A 24453-nucleotide genomic window follows, 5' to 3' on the forward strand; every position below is an offset into this window, starting at 1 on the left:
ACCAACCTTCATTTCCAGAAAGATTATCCACCATCACACTGAAAACTGCAAAGTTGTGAGTTCATAGATGAAACATCGTGAATCGAACAAAAATATGGGTCATAACTGATCTCTAGTACTGGATTACTGACGCCAGTGTCTCTGTTGATGAGTATGCAACAATGACCATGGAAAAGTACTGAGCAGCCTCTGGATGTGTACCGTATAACTAATTGTGCTCATGAGAAGCTGTGTTATTTGGAGACAATATATGTAAATATATATGTGTCTTTTTGTAATAAATTCTTTGTACCTGCTTTTCATCTTCCAGTGTAATAATTTTTTTATTTTTGAGTGACTCAATGAGCACCCCGTACCTTCATGGCAGATATAGTGCAGGTTTCGCACCTGCACACGAAGCATATTAATTGTATTTTGAAGTAGTGCTAAATCGCCAGAAATGATTCACGAAATGGCGTGAAGCTTCATTGACTCCCTAAAAAATAAACACTCTGTCTGGCATGAGAACCGAGGAACTTCTTCTCTAATTTTAACATATTATTTTCTCTTTTACGTTGGTTACCACACGGTCGGTAAACTGACTGAAACGTCAAAAACGTACCGGAAAATGGAGCTATTGACAGTAGAGTGGGCTGTTCAGTAACCAGAGTGCTGATGAGCATCCTCAAGCTACTGCATGCTCTTAATTTCTGGACATTCCTCGTATCTTCAGAATGTCACTCACAGACTTATTTCTTTCAAAATTTCTATCCACAGTTTTAGCTTTCTTTTGTATAATGATGTAGCAGGGAGATCAATAATATGGAAGAGAGAAATATCACAAACCCATCAATCTGCGTTCCATAAAGGAGCGCCTGGTGTTACCCTTCTTCACTACCTTCGTCCTTGGTTCTCAGTACCAAATATCTGTAGTTCCTACATCATCAGACAGCGTTCGGTATACAATGAGCAACACGTACAGTTATTTTTAACTAGATGGTTTCAGGCGAAGGATTACCTCCAGCTAAGACAGCAGAAGCTATTAGGAGGAATGCTCATCAGTAGTAGGGACGTAGCGGCACATATGCAATTTCGGTATCAAATTGATATGTAAATTAATCAAATTGATCAATTAATTCCCCTCATCTCGACCACGGCCATCCCCACCCCTGACCACGGCCACCCACACACCCAGATGACGTCATTTAAACTCCAAAGAAATTAACATCTAAATTAAGCCATTTCTTTCCGCTTGATGGACAAATTACATGACCTAAGAGTGTCTTTCAGGTTCAGTATATGTAAATAAACTGTCATACAAATGTGTATTGCAAACATTTCAAACACATGAAATACACTACTGGCCATTAAAATTGCTACACCAAGAAGCAATGCAGATAATAAACGGGTATTCATTGGAAAAATATATTATACTAGAACTGACATGTGATTACATTTTCACGCAATTTGGGTGCATGGATCCTGAGAAATCAGTACCCGGAACAACCACCTCTGACCGTAATAAAGGCCTTGATACGCCTGGGCATTGAGTCAAACAGAGCTTGGTTCTCGTGTACAGGTACAGCTGCCCATGCAACTTCAACATGATACCACAGTTCATCAGGAGTAGTGACTGGCGTATTGTGACGAGCCAGTTGCTCGGCCACCATTGACCAGACGTTTTCAATTGGTGAGAGATCTGGAGAATGTGCTGGCCAGGGCAGCAGTCGAACATTTTCTGTATCCAGAAAGGCCCGTACAGGACCTGCAACATGCGGTCGTGCATTATACTGCTGAAATGTAGAGTTCCACAGGGATCGAGTGAAGGGTAGAGCCACGGATTGTAACACATCTGAAATGTAACGTCCACTGTATAAAGTGCCGTCTATGCGACCAAGAAGTGACCGAGACGTGTAACCAATGGCACCGCCCGCAGCTCGTGGTCGTGCGGTAGCGTTCTCGCTTCCCGCGCCCGGGTTCCCGGGTTCGATTCCTGGCGGGGTTAGGGATTTTCTCTGCCTTGTGATGACTGGGTGTTGTGTGATGTCCTTAAGTTAGTTAGGTTTATGCAGTTCTAAGTTCTAGGGGACTGATGACCATAGATGTTAAGTCCCATAATGCTCAAAGCCATTTGAACCAATGGCACCCCATACCATCACGCCGGGTGATACACCAGGATGGAGGTGACGAATACACGCTTCCAATGTGCATTCACCGCGATGTCGCCAAACACGGATGCGACCATCATGATGCTGTAAACAGAACCTGGATTCATCCGAAAAAATGACGTTTTGCCATTCGTACATACAGATTCGCCGTTGAGTACACCATCGCAGGCGCTCCCGTCTGTGATGCAGCGTCAAGGGTAATCGCAGCCATGGTCTCCGAGCTGATAGTCCATGCTACTGCAAACGTCGTCGAACTGTTCGTGCAGATGGTTATTGTCTTGCAAACGTCCCCATCTGTTGACTCAGGGATCGAGACGTGGCTGCACGATCCATTACAGCCATGCGCATAAGATGCATGTCATCTCGACTGCTAGTGATACGAGGCCGTTGGGATCCAGCACGCCGTTCCGTATTACCCTCCTGAATCCACCGATTCTTGCAAACGTCCCCATCTGTTCACTCAGGGATCGAGACGTGGCTGCACGATCCGCTACAGCCATGCGGATAAGATGCCTGTCATCTCGACTGCTGGTGATACGGGGCCGTTGGGATCCAGCACGGCGTTCCGTATTACCCTACTGAATCCACCGATTTCATATTCTGCTAACAGTCATTGGATCTCGACCAATGCGAGCAGCAATCTCGCGATACGATAAACCGCAATCGCGGTAGCCTACAATCCGACCTTTATCAAAGCCGGAAACGAGATGGTACTCATTTCTCCTCCTTACACGAGGCATCACAACAACGTTTCACCAGGCAACGCCGGTCAACTGGTGTTTGTGTATGAGAAATCGGTTGGAAACTTTCCTCATGTCAGCACGTTGTAGGTGTCGCCATTTGTATATCACAGCATCTTCTTCCTGTCGGTCAAATTTCGCGACCGTAGCACCTCATCTTCGTAGTGTAGCAATTTTAATGGCTAGTAGTGTAAAATTAAAGAATACAGTCTTTCACACCATTTGCTCACATGTTAGAAAAAAAATTATCATTTCATGTTCAACAAGCTGTAATTCAAGAGGACGTAGCTAATTTGTACACTATGGCAGATCCCATTTTAGGAATTTGATGCTATATCATACCAGTGTTTACGAAACAAATTGTGAAACGCTGTCTCGCTCTGTGTGGTTATGAGATTGAAATATCGATCAAAGCAATCGCCACAATGAAGGGAAAAAAGAAACGCCTGTCAAGAATAATTCCGTGCTAACCAAGCCATCTCTTTCAACCAGCAGGCGGCACATCATTGTTACCAAATTGATATGCTAATTAATTAAGTTGATCATGAGATTGACTTTGCATGGCGAGTAATCTTTTTCAGCTTCCCAGTTCCTGTATCATCGCTAAACTACCCCTCCCCTACTTGGCGAGTACCATATACAAGATTGTGATGTAGACAGATGACTGAGTAGTACGTCCATTCATTTTTAATTCTCGAACACACACACACACACACACATATATATATATATATATATATATATATATATATATATATATATATATATATATGTGTGTGTGTGTGTGTGTGTGTGTGTGTGTGAAAGGATACCAGACAGTGTCCTATACTGATCTACATATTTCTAGTACTTCGACCATAATGCGTTATTTACGATTATGGTTGCTCAGCCTTCCCTATGCGGCTGGGAGTCAAAGAGCATTCTCGTATTTTGAGAATAATGTTGATGATTGAGAGATATCCCCACATTATCTTTGACCAACCCTCCCTTAAACTCTGTCACCGGTTTAACTTGCCGTTGACCATAAGTAGGAGGCTACTACATGCACACTATGCAACACAGCGAACCGGCTCCGTAACTGCTGTTCACTGAAGACTGTTCTGCACTAATCTTACTTACAGCACCCTCCCATGTGTACAAGATCTCTCCAGGTACACGTATGTCGAGAAGGTTAACACCTCTTAACGGTGTATAGCTGATATGGGTGTGTTGTGATGATATAACAGGTGGTTATGAAGAAGAAATGTGTGATTTAGGCATGATGCAGCTCCAGGCGAACGTAGTTTGAAGCATTTCACCTAAATCAACGGCGCTATCAATTGAGAAGTATTGTTCCAGTGCGTGGGGTCAGTACCAAGAAGGTATTGGTTAGAGAGAAATTATCATGGAACACAAACACATACAGTCCTAAAGTTTATAACGTTATGTTTACGTAATGTGTATACATAAACATACAGTTATAAATGTCCCCGTTCGTAGTCGCTAATTATAACAATATGTTACTTTTGTGCTGTAACATACAGCTATAATCAGCGGTGGAAACATATTTGCGAACGCCGACCGTGTGCGGCTGTTTCTTGTTGGATCGTCTGATCAGTCGGAAGTTGCATTGCAGAGGAGAGTAAATGCCTATTCAAAATATAATTATTTTTGGATAGCTCAACATGAATTTACTAAGGGACCGTAGTTTATCATGCATTTACCAGTAGAATATGGCGCGGAGAAAATATTTCGCCGCATGCAACTTCCATCCGAACTCGACGAAAGAATTCGTGACTGTGAACTCTCTATTTGGCAGAAACATAAAGAAAATTAAATAACTTCGTGAAGGAGTGAAACATAGATTCTATATTAAATAAATAGTCCATACACCAATTCCATTTAAATCTGAATTTATGGCAATTAATAGATGAACTTACACTGCAATGAAAGATTTAACATGAATGCCGTTTTCACTGGCACTTCTCGTAATGAAAACAATACCTTTGACGTTTTCACATACACGTCGCACAATAAATCTACTGCTATGCACTTTTAGTATTACACATTTACTTTACGCTAGAACAATATTATTTTTAACAATAATAATGCGGCGGCGAGACATGCGCGTCCGACACAAGTTACAGGAGACAAGAGAAGAATGAGTAACTGTTCATCGAGAATATCTCGTACCTCAAAAAAAAAGAATGTGTAAAAGTGTTCTTCTTCTGTCCGTTTTTCGCGCTGCGGTTTTCAAAGTCAATAACTCACAGCATCTCTGACGGCGCTTCGACAACAAACAAGTTACGTCACAGGTCGTTCACCTTTTACATTCTCGCAACATTATTTGCTAACTGTAGCTGTTTCCGAGCGACTGCTCGATTAGTGAATGATTTAAAATGATAAGGCAATCACATAATGTTACAAGTTACATGGCTCTTCACTTAAAACACTCTGCATTGCTAGAGCGGCTGGGCTTCCGGCCTATTAGTCGAGTGGAATACAACGCTGTTAATATTGGAATGAAAAAATATTTTTCCAGCGTATGACATACTTTCTCCCTGCAAGTGCATTTGGACTAAGTGTTGACAACTGTACTACATTTACAAGCAATTTTAGAATACGTTGCAAGAAGTGATGTCATGATCCTATGGGCAGGAGTGACATCAATTCGATAAAATGACAAAAATATATATAAATTGAAGGAAAATACGCCAAAATGCGGGGAGATGGCCATGAAACGTAGAGTAATAAATTTATATATGTCGGACCACAAGAACAGGTGTTAAGTTATCGGCAGCAGCCTTACTAATGTTTATAAAGTGTCCTTAGCTAAAGAGCGTTGTATTACCAGCTGAGGTGACTGCTATACACAACTACAAAGTGAATCGCGTGTTTGACCCTGTGCATGACTATTAACGTGTTTTAAACTCTAACAAACTGTATTTACATTGTGCGTCTCTGTGTTCTCCACCAGTCATAGTCATGCGGTCAGAGCTAACAAGAACTTTAAAAATGTTTGCTACGTGGCTTTTTTTAAGCAACATTCTACTGTATGTCTATTGGGGTAATAGTGATGCATGGAAGTTGACTGCTGCCTTTGATGTTTTCCTGAAAAAAAAAGAGCCATCTGCCTCTAAACGAACATGGATCTGTGTTGAAAAATTATAGAAAGTCGATGGAGGGGTAGTAGCGAGACATGATTCGATGGTAGATTGATGATGCATACTAAGGAGAGGAAGATGTTGATGCATGCCATTTATCACGCATTTAACGATTTTTTTCCGTTGTTCTCTCGGGGTGTATCACGTGTGTTGTGTAACCTGCAATCCACTAATATACAATTGCTTGTTTTGTGTGCATGACTTAGAGAACAGTGTACCTGCAATCGTTCACAGCAAACGTCTCCTTACCACAGTCATCAGAGGGCTTCCAACACATGTGGGATGATGAAATACGTCCATCAATGGATAACCTGTCTCAACGCTCTCGTCTAGACCAACGAAGATGTATGCGATGCACTCAATTTCCCTGTCACATCTTGGACATATATCGAGTCTTCAGTTTCATATAGGTACAAAGTGACTGTTACTATACTTTTCATATCCGTCCGATCCAAAATGCATTCAAGTGGGCCATCTTGGAGGAGGCAGGACTTTTTAGTAGTTTTGTGTATAACATGATCAAATATTCCCGTAGAAAGTCAAACAGCACATGAGTTTTTCAGTAATATCACCATATACATATGAAAAACTATGGAAAAAATATGGGAAATGAGATAAAATCGATAAAATTCGAGGAAAACCTAGTATAATAACGAAAAATTGATGTGAGATACGTAAAAATTGAGGAAAATAGCATGAAATATGTAAAATCGCGAAAACCTAGTAAAAGTGTGGAAACTGACAGAATACACAACATTAGCGACAAATACAATGAAAACTGTACTGAGCAAAATCAATAAAATTACGTCTTCTGGAGGAGGAGAGCAGACTGATGTTACATATACATATTTTAATAGTGAAGAGAAGAGGCATTCTAGAGACGTGGCATCAAGGCGAAAGGCGATACAACGTAACAATGTGCCATAACTTCTGTGTGCAAGAGGAAGATTACCAAGGGCGGTGGTAAACTCTAGTACGACTGTTACATCTCGTCTGGCTACTGATAGTAGTGTTTATTTCGTCGTATATATTTTCGGCTGTCGACGATCATTTTGTAGGGGTTGTGAGCGTATCACAATTTCCGAACCGAAATCAGACTTGAACTTCGTAAACGACAGGCATCATAACCCTCTGGAAACCAATGTGGTGTGTTTGTTACAAAGAATCGATGTTTTGTTTGTTGTGCAAGATGGTAGCTTTGTACTTTACAGTTTGTCACCACAGTTTATCGTGCAGAACTCCGAGGGAGAAAGTATGACATGCACTGGGAATATATTTTTTACACTGGAATATTAACAGCGTTGAATTCCACGCGACTAATGGGTCGGAAGACGACCTGCTCTAGCAATATAGCGTGTTTTAAGTGCAGGTCCATGTAGCTTTCGGACTGTATGTGTTTATATTCCACGATCATTTTTCTCTTACCAGTACCTTCTTGGTATGACGACAGACACTAGAACAATACTTCTCAATTGATAGCGCCCTTGATTTACGTGAAGTGCTTCAAACTACGTTCGTCTGGAACTCCACCATGACTAAACCACAGGTTTCTTCTTCATAACCATGTTATATCATCACAACACTCCCATATCTGCTGTAGACCGGCAAGGGGTATTGAAATTTTCGACATACGTGCATCTGGAGAGACCTTGTACTCATGGGTGGTCAGAATAGTCTTCGCTGAACAGCACCTACAGAGTCGGTTCACTCTGCTGCATATTGTGCATATAGTAGCCTCTTACTTATGGTCAAACTGCAAGTTAAACCAGTGACAGAGTTTCAGGGAGGGTTGGTCAAAGATAATGTGGGGATATCTCTCAGTTTACAACTTTATCCTCAGAATGCGAGAATGCTCTGTGACTCCCAGCCGCGTAGGGAAAGATGGGCAATCATAATGGAAAATAACGTACTGTGATCGAAGTACTAGAAATATGTAGATCAGTATAGGACACTGTCTGGCATCCTTTCGTATATATAAATTCGAGAATTAACAATGAATGGACGTACTGCTCAGTCATCTATCTACGGTCACAATCTTGTATATGGTACTGGCAAGGTAGTGGAGGTGAGGTTAAGCGATGATACAGAAATTGGGAAGACGCTGCCGCCTCATTGGTCGGTGCTGAAATTACAGAAAAATTTGTAAAATTTCTAAAATTGATCGCACTATCACGTGTGATGTTTATTACAGTAAATCGACAGCGTCTTTTCCATACCATCCATCCACGGGTACGCTGTTGTTTACCACATGATTATTGACTGACATCACTTGTTTGAGGTGGAGAGAGTCTTAGAGGGAGCAACACCCTCCGAGGATGGCTTGCAGCGAGACAGTGACCGTGTACATGACTGTAATATGAAGGATCAATGGAAACGGGACACCTTGATATATGCTACCACGTCACTATGAAAGATGGCTTTAAATTTAGAGGTCATCAATAACCCTTGGACAGCTGTTTGGAAACGCCCTTCAGCACCGCAGAACTCTGCCAGTTTCCATACGTCGCACTGGCTTCTGCATTTTTTTTCAGTCAGAACCACCTCCACTGTCGTTTGTTTCGAGCATCTTGTGCGTATTTTGGAAGCAGCAGCTGCATTATTTACGCCATGCGATGTCCTCTTCTGTCAGAGCCACTGGATGAAGACGTGTTAATGTCGGTTTAGCACCTTACACATTCCGCGAAGTCGTGGTGATAAAAACAAAATGATGCTGGAGTATGTTACAGTATTCATGTACTTATTGGATGTGTTAGAGGAGAAAAAACACTAAATCAAACAAGAACACAGGAACCCTCTCTTGCAATTGACAGTCTGTGGAATATGGTCCTCCCACAGAACAAGTGACGAAACTATACTGGTCTGCTGAAGCGTCTTTGATCATGAATTATCTGCCCCAATGAACCTATACCAGTACATTTAATAAAATCGCCACATATGGTCAATGCCGGCTTGCAGACTGTATTTGTTTTCAATGTATCAGAAGTCCAGTTTGTGGTAATATCTTATTAAGTTCTCTAGTGGATAACGTTAGCGGAGTTCCTATAGTTTTTCTCTGTTGGATGGTACAGAATACCGAGGTGAGAGAGAATGTTTGGGCGACAGACATGATGATGATGATGGTGATGATGTTTGGCCGGTGTGGTGCTCAACTGTGTGGTCATCAGCGCCCGTACTCATACCCAATCTCAACACACTCTAATCTCGCCAATTTTAATGAATGATGATGGAATGATGATAACAACACAAACACCCAATCCCCAGGCAGAGAAAATCCCCAATCAAGCCGGGAATCGACACCAGGACCACACGATACAGGGGTAGCAACGTTAGCCACTACATCAGAAGCTGCAAACTGACAGACATGAATGCACTCTGAGGGACACAGATCTCCTTCGGACATCAGTACCTTTGTGTAGTATGGAGATGTACTGCAATGCAGTAGCAAAATCCTCTTCCTTCTTCCATGCCCTGTATGATGTGGTCTTCCTAATTTTCCCGACAAGAAACATCACTGAAGCTGCTCAAATGATCTTGTCTACTACCTTGTGTTGCATGGGAAAGCTTTGTTTGGCGCTGGCCTCATACATTGTACACAGCTTGGGGAGCTACCACAACTTGTTTCCATTTTCACCGAGTGGTTAAAACGCACACCTGTTGCATTAACTCAGCTCGTCCTGTTCTTCCATGAGATGCAGAAGGACTTACATATATAGTGCTCCCTGATTTCTGTTCAAGTATGTCTTAAACTGGGATGATCACATGAATGAAGCTGCAGCGAGGGTGGAGCAGAGACTGAGGAGCAGTTACAAGATGCAGAGGGGCTGTCTAAAAAACAGTGCTGGAGTGTTTGCTGTATAGGATCCTTAGCAGATGAGTTCGAAAAGGTGACTCGTTTCGAGATATGAGAGTGGCACAAATATGAGTCACCCATGCTGTAATCTTTAAAACATTTCTGTACAGGGTCCAACGCAAGTATGTGGTTGAATGGATAGACATGATTCCAAATTGTGGACAACATTTCTACCAAAAATCGTTATGTTGTCAGCGACCGGTGTGTGCCTGTAGACTCAAGATTGCTTTTTATGCAGGGTGACGGCAACATAGTCATTATGATCTGTTTTTAATAGTGCTGTCCTTACGTGAAATGTATGATGTGGACTGTAGAATCTCTCTGTGGTCAGCTTCAAACGTCGTTTCTCAATAGTGTTCCTCAAAAAGAACCGTCTTTGCTCCATGAATTCCCATTTGACCTATCTGGTGAGTGTAATCAGACAGCTGAAAAAAAATTACTCGCCATGCAAAGAGACTCTCATGATCAATTTAATCAATTAGCATATCAATTTGGTGACAATGATGTGCCGTCTGATGGGTGTAAGAGATGGCTAGGTCAGCATAGAATGATTCTTGACAGGCATTTCTTTTTTTTTCTTTATTGTGGCGATATCCTTTAACGATATTTCAATCTTATAACCACACAGGGCGAGACGGGCTCTCACGATTTGTTTCGTAAACATCCATAACATTCGTATCATTCATAAAAGGGGACCTGCCATAGTGTACAAAACGGTGATGTCCTCTTGAATTACAGCTTGTTGTTGTTGAACATAAGATGAATTTGTTTTTTTCTAACATGTGAGCCAATGGTGTGAAAGATTGTATTCTTTAATGTTATTTCATGTGCCTGAAATGTTTGTAAAACACACGTGCGTGACAGTTTATTTACAGAGACTGAACCTCAAAGAAACTCTCAGATCATGTAATTTGTCCATCAAGCTGAACGAAATTGCTTAATACAGATGTCTTTTCCTTTGGAGTTTAAATTCTCTGTTTTTCTTTACTCTGATGACAGTTTCAAAATAACGAGGACATTCTGTGGTGATCAGTAGTTTGTACAGCAAAATAGACAAAGTATTTTTTCGTTATTTTACGATGTCTCTGGTGATCATCTAGAAGCGGCAATGGTACATGAACCGTGGATTTACTTTCAGAATCTTTTCTTAAAGAATTTACTTTATTTACTAGTGATTAATCAAGAACATTAACACATTTAATCACACTATGTGAGCGTGGAAGTAGTTGCCAGTGGGTAACTGATGAAAACAAATTTCTTTCAATAAATGGAAATTTTATTCCTAATGACCCTTTCTTTTTTTTTTAACAGATTTAAAATTATAATCAAAAAGAACCCTCTAAAGATCAAGTTACAATTTATTCAGAGGCACAAATAACTTTGACAGTATGAGCTTTCGGGCTGAGAACCTTGCCACTCCCTTTTGACACGGCCTTAATCACGACCGCACCACAACCTCTGAAAGACTACACTGGTGCAAATCTGCAACACACCAGATTACTTCAAACTAAAAATTTTTAACAACTCACACAAACACATGCACCCCGTAGGAGGGATGGAAATGGTACAAAACACTCACATTAAAAAAAAATTACTTGCCACCGAAAGTGCAACTTGTTTTTAAAAGAAAACTCTTACGGTGGAAGGGTGGCAACTTTATATACTAAAATGACCATTTAAATAAAACCCATGAAATGCAGTCTTACATAAAATGTACAAACATGCTCTATATTACACATATACCGCCTCTCAAGATGATAGGCACGATAAAAACATATTTCAGGAATTCGGCCTTTACACCTTAAGCAATAAATTCGTTAACACCGAATCCGACAACATGACAGAGGCAGCTATTAACCTACGGCAGACCGACAGACAGACACTAATTGCCTAACAAATGCGGACGAGAGACAAATGGTTCAAATGGCTCTGAGCACTATGGGACTTAACATCTGAAGTCATCAGTCCCCTAGAACGTAGCACTACTTCCACCTAACCAACCTATAGGACATCACACACATCCATGCCCGAGGCAGGATTCGAACCTGCGACCATAGCGGTCACGCGGTTCCAGACTCAAGCGCCTAGAACCGCACGGCCACACCGACCGGCGACGAGAGACAGACTAGCAAGCTGGGGACGAGAGACTGACCAAGAAAACAAGTAGAATTTAACAAGTAAATGAAACAACATATCACGAATCACTTAACTTCTAATAAACTGCGATGTCTGGCGAAGACCTGGCGCAGCACGCTCCAAAACGCTCTCCCGAACCGTCCGCTGCCAGCCGCTTCAACGGACGCAGGAAGGCGCGCCGATCTCCCGTCTCACGGCATCGCAGCTCGCGCCGGCCAGATCGATGTCGTGGGTAGACTCCTGTTGCTCTGGTGTCGGCCGTGAAGTCACTACTCCTCGCTATACGGCGCGGCCCACTGGACTGACGTGGTGACCTCACATGCGTCGACGCTCAAGACGGGCAAGTCATCTTGTGCCCCAGTGCGCGACCGACCAACCGATCGATCCAACCGCCAATGATCATTGCCTGAACAAACTCGAGCAGGCTGGCGACCTAACACATACTAGCACTCCGGACGACAGACACACACTGACTGCCCCACACTGACCCGGCTGACCAACTGACCAGAGTCGCCCCCTAGCGAGCTCGTCGCGCCCCTTAAATGGACGTGAGCAGGCTACCTTTCCCCTTTCCCACCAGAGGGAGACATCAGAGCTGCGACTGCCACAGCGGCGCCACCGCCACAAACGGAGGGCGACTGCTTCACACTACGCGCTGCGGCGCGCTATTCAAAACAGCAAATTTTACCACGGCTCAGTACACTTCGCTGGGCGTCGCAAAATAACGAGATGCAAGTCGCATCCTGCAGTAAAATTTAAAAAAACTATAACGATTTTTCTCATAAAACTGAAAGAAAATGGACTGTGCTTGTGTTTGTGGAAAGAGGACATTGTCTTTTTCTTTTTTAATACATGCTTGGTCATAGGCGATGCATTGACGTCAAATACAATTGTTCTCCAGTGCAGAACGACGGGCGCAGTGGGGGCGAATGTACTGTGGGTGGTCGCCGGACACTTCCGCGCTCTGACTAGGGGCAGGACAGTGCTGCTAAATCCCACTTTTGTGTTGGCGATGGGCAGTCGCCTCAAGGCAGGCAGCATACCGGTAGTCCTGGTGAGGCCAGTGACCGCAAAGGGGAGACAGTGAGGCACACAAAAACAGCAAAGAGCTTTGCGGAGCTGCTAGCCATTTGAAAAAGCAATCTGGAGCGTACTTCAGAATTTCGTTGTTTTTCTAGAAGGGTCCAGTCTTTCTGGGAAAACATATAAGAAACTGCAGGAGAGAGTTACATTGACATAAAATAAAACTGTTCTCCTTCGCAGAATGACAGGACTATTGGAGGTGTTGAGAGTGGGCCTAGTCTGTGGGTGGTCGCTCCCTGACCAGGGAGGTGGCGTATCGGGGGCTGTGTCTTTATATTTTAAATGAACTAACTGCATTTGGGGCACGTGTCCTTTTATTATCTATCGTTTAACTGACTATACATGCTATTTTGTTGATGAAGGAGCATCCCTTCAAGCCAGTTAGTGACCACATAAAACATGTGTCCTCCCCTTAGGTGGATGGATTGAGGGAGGGAGGGGAGGTAAGATGCTCTCGATTTTCAGCAGTTTGTGGACGCTTCACGAGGAGAATGCATGTTCATCTACCACCCCCAGTACATGTCTTGCACTATGACATGTTCATTATAACTGCTGGTTTTTTTCACAACAGTTTTGAAGTCTAATAAGAACTGTGATTCACTTTTTCCATCAATTGTGGTAGCGTGGTTTTGCTTTGATTACCTGGGCTGCAGGGTGGTTTTTAAGCAGGCGACTGTAGCAAACTCTGATGTCAAGCAATGGTAGATACTGTCCTCAGCTGTATGCTTACAGGTAACACACTTTTTAAACTCCTGTCTGTCCAACACAAGCGTCTCTTCAGTTGAACGTATTTCCAGCCAAAAAGAATAACGATAGCACTTTACACCCATTCGTTCTTCCTGCCAGCTTGTAGGTGAAGGGTAAAGTTTGAGTGATTTGTCACTAGTTCGAGTCCTCTCTCAGGCATGGGTGTGTGTGTTCGTCCTTAGGATAATTTAGGTTAAGTAGGGACTGATGACCTTAGCAGTTAAGTCCCATAAGATTTCACACACATTTGAACATATTTTTTGTCACTAGTTTCGAGTGGTATTGCGAAATTTTTTCCCAGCATGTCAACACCAGTTGTATGGTGTTGTCAGTATTTGAGCTGTATTGCGGTTTAAGTCTATCATTGTGTAGTGCTACACATATCGTTGTGTAATTAGGCCTAATATTTATGATTAACTACATAATTAGGACCTATCATTACTTCATTATTCCCTTCAAAATAAATAAAGTACACTAATCTAACCTTCCTCTCCTGCATCTGGACAGTTTCTATGTGTTGGAGGTTGCACTATGGCTTTCCATCCAGTAGAACCAGAGTTCAAGTCCTGGAAATGGCACCACCATTTTTATTTTGCTGTCAGTTCCTAGTGCCTCTGGTGGTACAAATATGTTAGGGGGATGCACTTGGGCTTTCTGTCCTGGAGGACCTGGGTCTGAGTCCCATAAAGGGTATCGCCATTTTTAATTTTCTGTCAATTCCCAGATGGCGAGTGAGGGGGGGGGGGGGGGGGGGGAGAAGGTGGCACAGCCGTGAGACAAAGAAATTCCCACCATAATTCGAAATTTCCACCAAAATTCGAAATTTATGCCAAAATTCCAAATTCCTACCAATAGAGTAAATCTTGAAGATGGGAAGGGGAGGGTAGAGAGGGGCGATGGAGGCTGGGGCACACGTGCAGGCTGAGAAAAACATGTGACATCATCCGTGGTCGAGGGCGGCAGTGGGCGTGGTTGGGGGCAGGAGGTGATTAATTGATCAGTTTAATTAATTTGCATATCAATTTGATATCAGAAGTGTCCTCATGCCCCATCTCTCTAGAACTCTCAACATGGGTTCAAATACAACTTTGGGTGCTTTAAAACATTCGAAACCAACAAAGAAATAATAACACGATACACTCGGTCATTATGTTATTCCAGATGTAAGTGGGTAGTATCATTGGGAAAAACCAGAAGATTACGCTGAACTAATGCATCTGTCCATTGAATTCCTTCAAAGCCAATTTCAGATAAGCAAGTAGAATACTGTACGAAATCTTGAATGAGCTCAGATTTTATTCATTCGTTCTTTTTGTCTTTCTTTATCGACAGTGTGGGCTTAAGATACCAATTCACACTAACGTCCCAAGAATCACTTCAAAAGATGACAGTGCTTCCGAGGACATATAGGAATTATCACAATATTATAAGTCATCGAAGATTGTGAGATGCAGAATACGACATTGCGGACTGTGTGTGTCCAGATAAATGCTGAATTCGTAAAGCAACGCTGGACAAATGGGACTCACAGGAGCAAAGACATAGTGAGGTCCAAGTTGGCTGACAGGCGAAACGCAAGTTCACCTAAAAATTCGTCTGACCACGCCACAGTTGAGGTAGCTAACAGCGTAGTTTGGGGCTTTGTCATTTACAAATAAGCTATGTACGGCAGCAATATTGCCAATATTTCCTAAACTTGCTAATTCATAGAAAACTGAGTAAAAACGTCTAGGTCTGACAGTGAAGGACTACGTTTCGAAGGCATAACTGTACTTACTCTCAGACACAGTCCGCGCTGTATTTTGCAAAGTGTTTATCTCTGCTGTATAGCCCTGAAAGGTTTACAAGACACCCATTTATTGCTGTCCTAATCTCTTGGAGCACAGGTCCCAGCCAGAAACTACTTTAGACACAGAAATTGATAGGTATGATTTCTGATGAATATAATGAATTTTATAACAATTTATATTCATGTTCCTGTATGTAAAGTACCTCATTATCCTAATATTTTCGCATTTCTTACACATTTTTCTCATCCTACTGGCTCACAAAACTTGCATCGTATTTATCAATAACTGGAAAGGAATCAGTTATTGTGAAGTACACACGAAAATAAACATCTGGAATCTCAGAAAGCTATCGAAAATTTTTCGTTTTCTCCTCTAAAAATTTATGCATTTACTTGACTATTTCACAATCACACGCGCAATTTCGAAATTCTATAAACTCCCACCCAACATGAAAGGATGTGCAGATCTCCGAGATCTATGATTTTCTGGTGTTCGAAGCGTATTCACTGTCTGCTGCATATATAGGACTGTGATTGCAAAACTACGTTTTTTTTTAGATTCTGTCCGAGTTCTGAGGCCACGTGTGTCATGTTAGATTCTAGTTCTTTCTCACATTTCTCTTCAGCGTTGTGCCGGGACCTTAGTCAAAAAAAAATTAAGATTGAATCCCGAGGAAATATGTATGAAGTTGGTGCATAAGTTGTAGAGTTTTTGTTTTTCATGTTCGTATTCTGGCTTCCATGGATTTACTTATTGATTGTCATTTTTTATTTGTAGTTCACTGTTGCTTTTTTTATCTTATGGAACTTAACTGCTAAGGTCATCAGTCCCTAAGCTTACACACTACTTAACCTAAATTATTCTAAGGACAAACACACGCACCCATGCCCGAGGGAGGACTCGAACCTCCGCCGGGACCAGCCGCACAGTCCGTGACTGCAGCGCCGAAGACCGCTCGGCTAATCCCGCGCTCACTGTTGCTGTTTGAGTTTACATATTCTCATTTTGTTATGTGGAGATAGTGATTGGAGCTGTGGACGCTAGAAGATGGAGTGCCAAGCGGAGAAATTGGAACATCCCAAACATCTTCTTCTTCTTCTTCTTCTTCTAGAGTTCAGTGTAGGAGTGATAGCAGAAGAGGCAACTACAAACATTTGCGCTATGTATGGGGATAGTGCCATTGGACAGAGCACGGCAAAAAATTGGTTTTTCATTTTAAGAAAGATCGTTTTGACATTACTTACTCTCCAAGTTCAGAAACACGTTCGCGGTTTCATGAAGATCGTTTCACCGCATTAATCCACAATCATCCACGTCAGTGTCCTCGAAAACTGGAAAATGTGTTGAGCTGTCATCATAGCACCACCGTGCCACATTTGCCTGCAAATGGGAAAGGTTCAAAAATCTGGCGTATGGGTACCGCATGTTCTTAGCCAAAATCACAAAAATTAGCCATACGCGTATTTCTGCTTGCTCGTCATCAGTCGGTTCGTGAATAACATCGTTACTAAAGAAAACAAAAGAATTTTTGAGCCCAAGCAAGGCAGCAGCTTCCTTACAAATACCTGCGCACATCCTCAAAAGATAATGTTATGCAACTGGTGGAACAGCGACGCTGTGGGTTACTACGCATTCCCTCCTCAAGGTGTAATCATCACTGCTGATATTTACTGTCAACAACTGAGACGTCTTAAAGACGCAGCCCAAGAGCAATTACCAGGGAGACTACCAGAAGTGATGCTACTCTACGATAATACCCACCCACATTCTGTTACACTGACAAAAACCGCTCGCTATACAGGTGTTGGGCTGGGATGTCATCCAACACCCACCTTATTCACCTGATCTTACACCCTCTATTTTCTCCTCTTCTGCTCTCTATCGAACATCCTTCAAGGATTTTATTCCGGATGAAAATCCGCTCTAAACTTGACGAGTTCTTCGCCTCAAAACCAAATGATTTCTACCGTCGCGGAATCGTAAACTTACGCCAGCGTTGGTAAACTGTTGTAGATAGTGAAAGAGAATATATTACTGATGACCAAAGTGTCTGTTATGTGTATCTGTTGTGCAACTCATGGATAAACGTTACAAGCGTATGCACTAAAATAATAAATGGGGGAGGGGGGTTATAACGCTCCTTGTCATAGGACGCTAGTTTTCATTTCTTAGTTGGTAATATGTTGTTGTGCGACATTTATATGCAACCCAACTATCCGAACTTTTTACAGCTTCATAATTTCTACGCGGAAGTCTGGCGTCGCTTCTATTTTCTGATTTTCTGAGTCAGGCTGACTGCTTGAAGAGATTAAGGGGCATCTATGAGCCCGGCTGGCCTGGCAACCGACAGGAGATATTCGTGCTTGGTGTGTGTGTGTGTGTGTGTGTATGTGCGTGTGAATTCCTAAGGGACCATACTGCGCGAGGTCATCGGTCCCTCCTGGTTGGTAATTAGGAAGTGCAAACTGATCACCTGCCTTAGTACACAGCCAAATAGTTTCCTGTTTAGCCTTCAGTTGTGACAGACTAAACTGTTCATAACCGAAAGTTTGACAGACTTCTGGTCATGGTCAATGAAAGTAAAAAAGTCTTAAAAAGTTTTCGTTTCCTCATCCATGTTAGGGGAGTTTTGGCTCTAAATGCCGTTTACTCAGTATCATATGTTCTACCATTCCGTTATTATAAGTTATTGCTTCACTTTGTTTTGAACTTTCTACAAGTGTAAAGATAAGTTTTGCCCTTGCTTTGACAGCAAAACATCGTCTTCTTTAAGTTAAATTTGGGTAGAATTTTTCGGAAAATTATTTCAGCGTAGGGCAGGATTAGCCGTGAATCAACCACCGCCAGTCAAGTCTGTAAGCACAGACCCGCTGTGCAGAATTCACGTCGACCAAGTACAGTCGTCGCGGTCACAACGCCGCAGTACAGTCACTCGCTACGGTAAAGTATCGCTCAGCCTCGGCATGGTAGTGAAGTCAGGTGGCTTGACCCTCTGACTAACCTATTTTCTGTTCGGTAGTTTTTCTTTCCTCTTTAATGTATGATCAATTTTTAGTGAATACCTGCAATGGACATTTACTGTTATTCGGTAAGGGCAATTTGTCTCGTGAACGAGAAGTAGGAATCTCTTGGTTTCTCCTACCTTTTCTCCGCATCCAAACACACGTCAACTACCTCAATTAAATTCATTCTTGTTTTCCCGATGGAGCTTACAGTTCAAAGTTAATGTGATCAGCAGTTGCTTGAATCATGTTCAGTGTCCATTTTTATGATGTGAAAATAAATGGTACTTGTTATACCGAAGCCAAGGTAGCACCTGACGGCCGGCAACCCATATAACACCACAGAGGAAGAGGTTGTCTATATCCAAGGCACCATGCTAAACACCGGCTATTTACATACAAGATAATGGAAACACATTCCGAGCACTACTTCCTACAGGGGAAGCTCGAGCCAGGGCCTACAGGAAATATCACTACCCCAAAACCTGATTGGCTGGAGACAGCTATTTAGGGGCTAGAACCAGGCCCGAAGTTAAGTTCACGCCAGATGCCAGCCTCGTGTACTGCGACAATTGAAGAATACGCCTTCGTCTCGGAATTGGACTGTTACTAGTGTGTGAGTGTGTTACCACGAACCTTTGTGGAAAACTGGAAGTGAACTTTTGTTTGCCTCAATTAGGAGACTTTTTTCGTTATTGTTACCTTTCGTTTGTATGTTCAGTCACCAACCTTGTGAACTTCCATCAATAAAAGTTGTGTTTCTGAAAAATTTCGATTTGTCAGTCACAACAGTACTCATTGAATGCAACATCTCTGTTTCAAACAGTAGCGCCATTCATCCTTGAAATTTGTATTTTATGAAAGCAGATTCAAAGAAGCACTAAATTTAAATTCATTTAAGTCAGATGCGTTATTAAGAAGTACCAACTTCAAGTCATGTAATCCAGATGCTTTATTACAAATAGGTAGGAGGAGAACTAATTTATTCTAAATACCATACCTTAAATTGAATGAAAATTTGGAAATTTGTGGTAAGGTCTTACGGAACCATACTGCTGAGGTTATCGGTCCCTAAGCTAACGTACACTAAGGACAACACACACACCCATGCCCGAGGGAGGACTCGAACCTCCAATGGGGTGAGCCACGTGGGTCGTGACAAGGCACTTCAGACCGCTGGGTACCCCGCGCGGCAAAATTGAATTTGACAGGGCCAAATTCATTCCTTTAAACGCGATTTACGCTAGATCCTTGGACAGGTTTATCACAATTTCAACTTGAGGAGAGTACTGTGGCATTTCACATATGAATACAAGAGTCAGAGGACAGTTAATAAAATTAATAACTCCAACTGGTATATTATGAGTGATAAAAACAAGTGGTCCTCAGTTCCTCATTTAATAAAAACTCTTACAAGATTCTATCACAACTGAAAATTCATTAGCATGTTAGCCAGGTGACATTGTGTGAACTTTGCTGTGTTTTGGGAAAAGATAGTAATTTTACCACGGTGATAAGAGAAATGTAGGCGCTACTCAGTACTTGCTACTGATGATGCTTTCTGATGAAGAAAATAGGTGAGAAGTCCTACTGGCATAATTTCGACATTAGCCTGTAACGTAGTGCACTTTTAATAACGAACATTGAGGGCTGAAACTTGTGGACGATTGTATTTATATACCACACTGATCTGCGAAATATCAAAGCAATTGTGCCTATCCATACTTAAATTGATTTCCTGAATGATTTCGCGTCAGACATCACTTTATAAGTTAAAGATATAATCTATTTTCATCTTGATGAATTGATGAGAGTGGCACAGTGTGTTTAAGCGAAAAGAAAAAGGCTTATTTCTGTCCCCTGAATAGTAGCTCTAGATAAAACATATTTCGTAACTCTGAAGGTGCGATCACACTGACAACTTGCAGCACCCTTTCGGCTGGACATAATCGGAAAATGGATTATCAGCATCTTTAACGAACTAAAAGATACTTAAGTTGAATAAGAAGTCTTTCACTCATATGATCAAAAACATGATGCGATATTTAGTGTGAATATTTTCATGTTCCTTGGATCATTGAGGTATAGAAAGTAAATCATGGCTAAGTTTCAGTAGAAGCTGTTCATTTAAAAACACATTGGCTTACAAGATTCCGTTGAAGTTGCAATAGAAGGAACAATTTATTTTTGCCTGACCCATTTTGCTTTCAGAGAAATGTCGTCAGTGGCGAGCTTTCTCTTGTTGCTATGTAAAAATTTGTTTGCTTTTTATCAAAAATCAGTGCATTTTACGTAATATCACCTCACTAACATGCTAATGTAGTTGCAGTTGTGGCAGAATCCTGAAACAGTGGTTTATTAAATGAGAAAATGTGGACAATTCAGATTATTAGTTTAAGAAAAAGCACATTATCGTTTTAAAAATTAAGATGTTAATACTTCCAATTATGCTACTGCTAAGCCCCGCTAAGTCTCATTTCACAAATTATCGATGACTTTAAAAAAATTCTTTTATTCTACTGAAAACGTGTGCACTTTCTCATGTATCGTGAAAATAAGAAAGTTGCACATGTTGAACATATGGCAAAATACTCTCCTTTTTGCATGCTATCTTTTGTATCCCGCCTGGAAGGCGCCGCGTGGGTCTGCTCCTGAAAACTGAAAGGTTGGCCGAATGAAGGAAGCGAGCAGGAGCAGGTGAGGTAAAACACGTCGGTACTGCAAGTAAGTAAAAGTGGTTTACTGGTGCAAGAATATATACAGAGGCAAACATAACTTTGTATGTAGGTGCAAAGCCTTAGACGCGTCGTAAGTAGAGCAAAGTCTCTATATGAAGAGAAGCTGAAGCGGGGTGTCCTGGCCGTCTGCTCTTGATCAAATGGGCAGAATCTGGAGCAGAGCTCGTAGAACTCCACGGCGCCGGCTAGAGGGCGCTGTCGTCGGAGTCTGTCGTAGTGCCAACTTAAGAACTTTCACCTACGCCATGGCATCGTAGCTATCGATACCACACTATAATTTGCCAAGAACTCGTTTATGTATTTCACCCGCTAACTGTTCTATACTCTTTGGATGGAATGGTAGTAAAAGTATCTCCGTGAACCCAAGCGAGTGCTGACTTGTGGTTGTTATTATTAAAATTGCGCTGAATGCATGAAAAAGCAGTATTTGTTTCGAAAAGAATGGGGCGACTGTTTAAACTAGTACCATAGATGTATCACTATCCGGCTGGACTGCATTTTTGCCGGATTTCCCCTCTCCACTTCCTTTCCCGTCCTGCAGGCACTCCCACAGCCCTTCTGATATCACAGCCCACATGGGCAAGGAAGTTTGAAAGTCCAAGAAACACACTCATGCTTTAGCACATAATGAAAAGTGGCAGGAAATTCAAGAGTGTCCTAGGTTTAACATGATATCAGACGTACAGTGGCCCACACATACACCCTGCAGGGGAAACCAAATACTGAAGCTTGGAAACACATTTCCACTGTTGGTAAACTTTTAGAAGTAGCTCAGGTTATTTACTATTAGAATCATTTCCACCGAAGACACACGAAAAATAGATGACAAAAAAGTGAATGACAATTTACGAGAATAGTGGGCTGTAACATAGACATGTGCAGCATTTTGAACAGAAAGCTATCAGTAGTCGTAAACTTAAGACTGTAACACCCCCGACCCCTCAGTGTACAGAAAATAAAGATACAGGCCGAGAGCGTTAGCTGCAGTCCAGGAGAGCGAGCCATCCCTCTGTAAACACACTGCTTAGACTTGAGTCACATGGTCCAACTGAATATACTGCCTGCCTCCCGCAGGTCGCTACAGGCATTCAAATGGTTCAAACGGCTCTGAGCGCTATGGGACGCTACAGGCATTATTCACAGTTAGAGGTACACTATGCTCGATGATGCCTGCATCTAAGTGCTCCGTGATGAACGCATTCGCCTCCAGTCCCCGTACGACACCTGAACGTGCTGCAGCTCTTCACACACTGCGCAACAGAATTGAAAGATCATTTTTCCGAAACCCCGTATTTGTCTCCCATTGCGGTGCATAAGTTTGAAGCTCGATTGAAATGTGCCTACAACATTTCTTTGAAATGGTACAATAGCCTGGCGCCCTGAACGTCACCTTCGGCCTGGACGACGCTTCGAACAGCGAGGTGTCGACACATTACATGAGAAGTTCAAGAGAGCAATAAGGTGAGTTAATGATGACATATTGGCACCACTGGCACCAAATTTCACCAGAATTCTGCCCAACGAGACAGTGGACATGACAGGAAAATATTTCATACTCACCAATGCTCAGAAACTACACGAAAAGCCTTTAGGGGGTATAATAAGGGGCGTCAACGAAACCACACCTTTCCTTGTGGCATGGATGTTCACAAATTTTGCGGTCGAAAATAACAGTTCAATGAGCGATGAGCAACAGAATGACATCCTTGACAACTTTTGACACTGCTGACACACTTCTCTAACGTTGTTGTGGGGCTGAATCCCCACTGAACGTGAACTCACCCATCTGAATTTCAGCGTAACCGTAAATTTTGCTTTTGTGTAGAGGTCTGAACGACTAGGGACAGTTCGAAACCATTCGACGAAATTTTAACATGATATGACAGGGTGTTTGTGCTTTTCTACTCTCCTGTTTCGCGTCCATGTCGAACATATCTTTTTCACCTATACTATTGCTGTTAACTTCAAAATCCATAGCATACCCTGCAGAACTCCAGCAGTGGCATCAGTTTACAGTTTATAGTTTACTGCTTCAACATGACTTTGTCCCCACACCACAGTACACCTTTCATGAAAGCAGCAACACGCAAGACGTTCTAGTACGTCCCAACAACAATGGATGTCTCACTACAAAAGACCTCCATCCAGTTGGAAGTCATCATGTACCTATGTTTCTCACCATCTCCTACACACCATTTGTCCAAGTGCACCCCTGATCCCAATTTCTATGCAAAAGTTATTGGAGACTATTCCCATGCCAACTGGAATGCCTACACAGAATCCGTAGATAAACAAATTGGTAGCAATATCCTAATGCCCCAGTACCCTTATGATATTCTGCATCCCATAGCCTTACTCCAGCAAACCCTGTCAGAAGCTATATCAGCCCACATCTTCACCAAGTTCTTATATCTTCATCGCCCCACTCTTCTCTCACAAGCCCTACCTCTTCGATGATAATCTTCTTGCTTATAAAGCTCCTTCCTATTGACTAATGGCTGGGAAACGTTCGCACACTATGGGAAAATATAGAAACATGTCAGGGATTTACTAAATGCTGAACATCACCGGGACTGGTGTCAGACAGGAATCAGACGGAATGCTACACACCCCAATAACACTTCCATATACTGGAACGCGTTCCACAGACTTCTTCTCCAATGACTAGTTCCTGCATCTCACGCATCTCCTAGTCCATCAGCTCAACATCCACAAATCCGCTATTTTAACTCCCTCAATCAGTAGAAAGCCATTGGCCATGTATGGCATTTCAGTCTCCTTTTCAAACCGGGGAAAGGCAATAAAATGTACAGCATTTTGGTCTCCTTTCAAAACTCGAGACTTACGAACTTCCAGTTAATTACATACACCTGACTTTATCCTCCCTCCCTAATCGTCCACCCTTCATCACCATTAACAACAATTCCCATACCATCCATCCTACTGCAGATGTGACAAATACTTCGTCCTTACTTCTCTCCTTACCGCTTCTACACTGCTGATATGCTCAAAGTGCCTCCAAGAGTCCATCTCTTTCTGAATGGTGATGACACTGCATTCCTCACCCTCTGTCCTAC

The sequence above is a fragment of the Schistocerca americana genome, chromosome 1 (genome assembly GCF_021461395.2).
Source record: "Schistocerca americana isolate TAMUIC-IGC-003095 chromosome 1, iqSchAmer2.1, whole genome shotgun sequence".
Classification (NCBI taxonomy): Eukaryota; Metazoa; Arthropoda; class Insecta; order Orthoptera; family Acrididae; genus Schistocerca; species Schistocerca americana.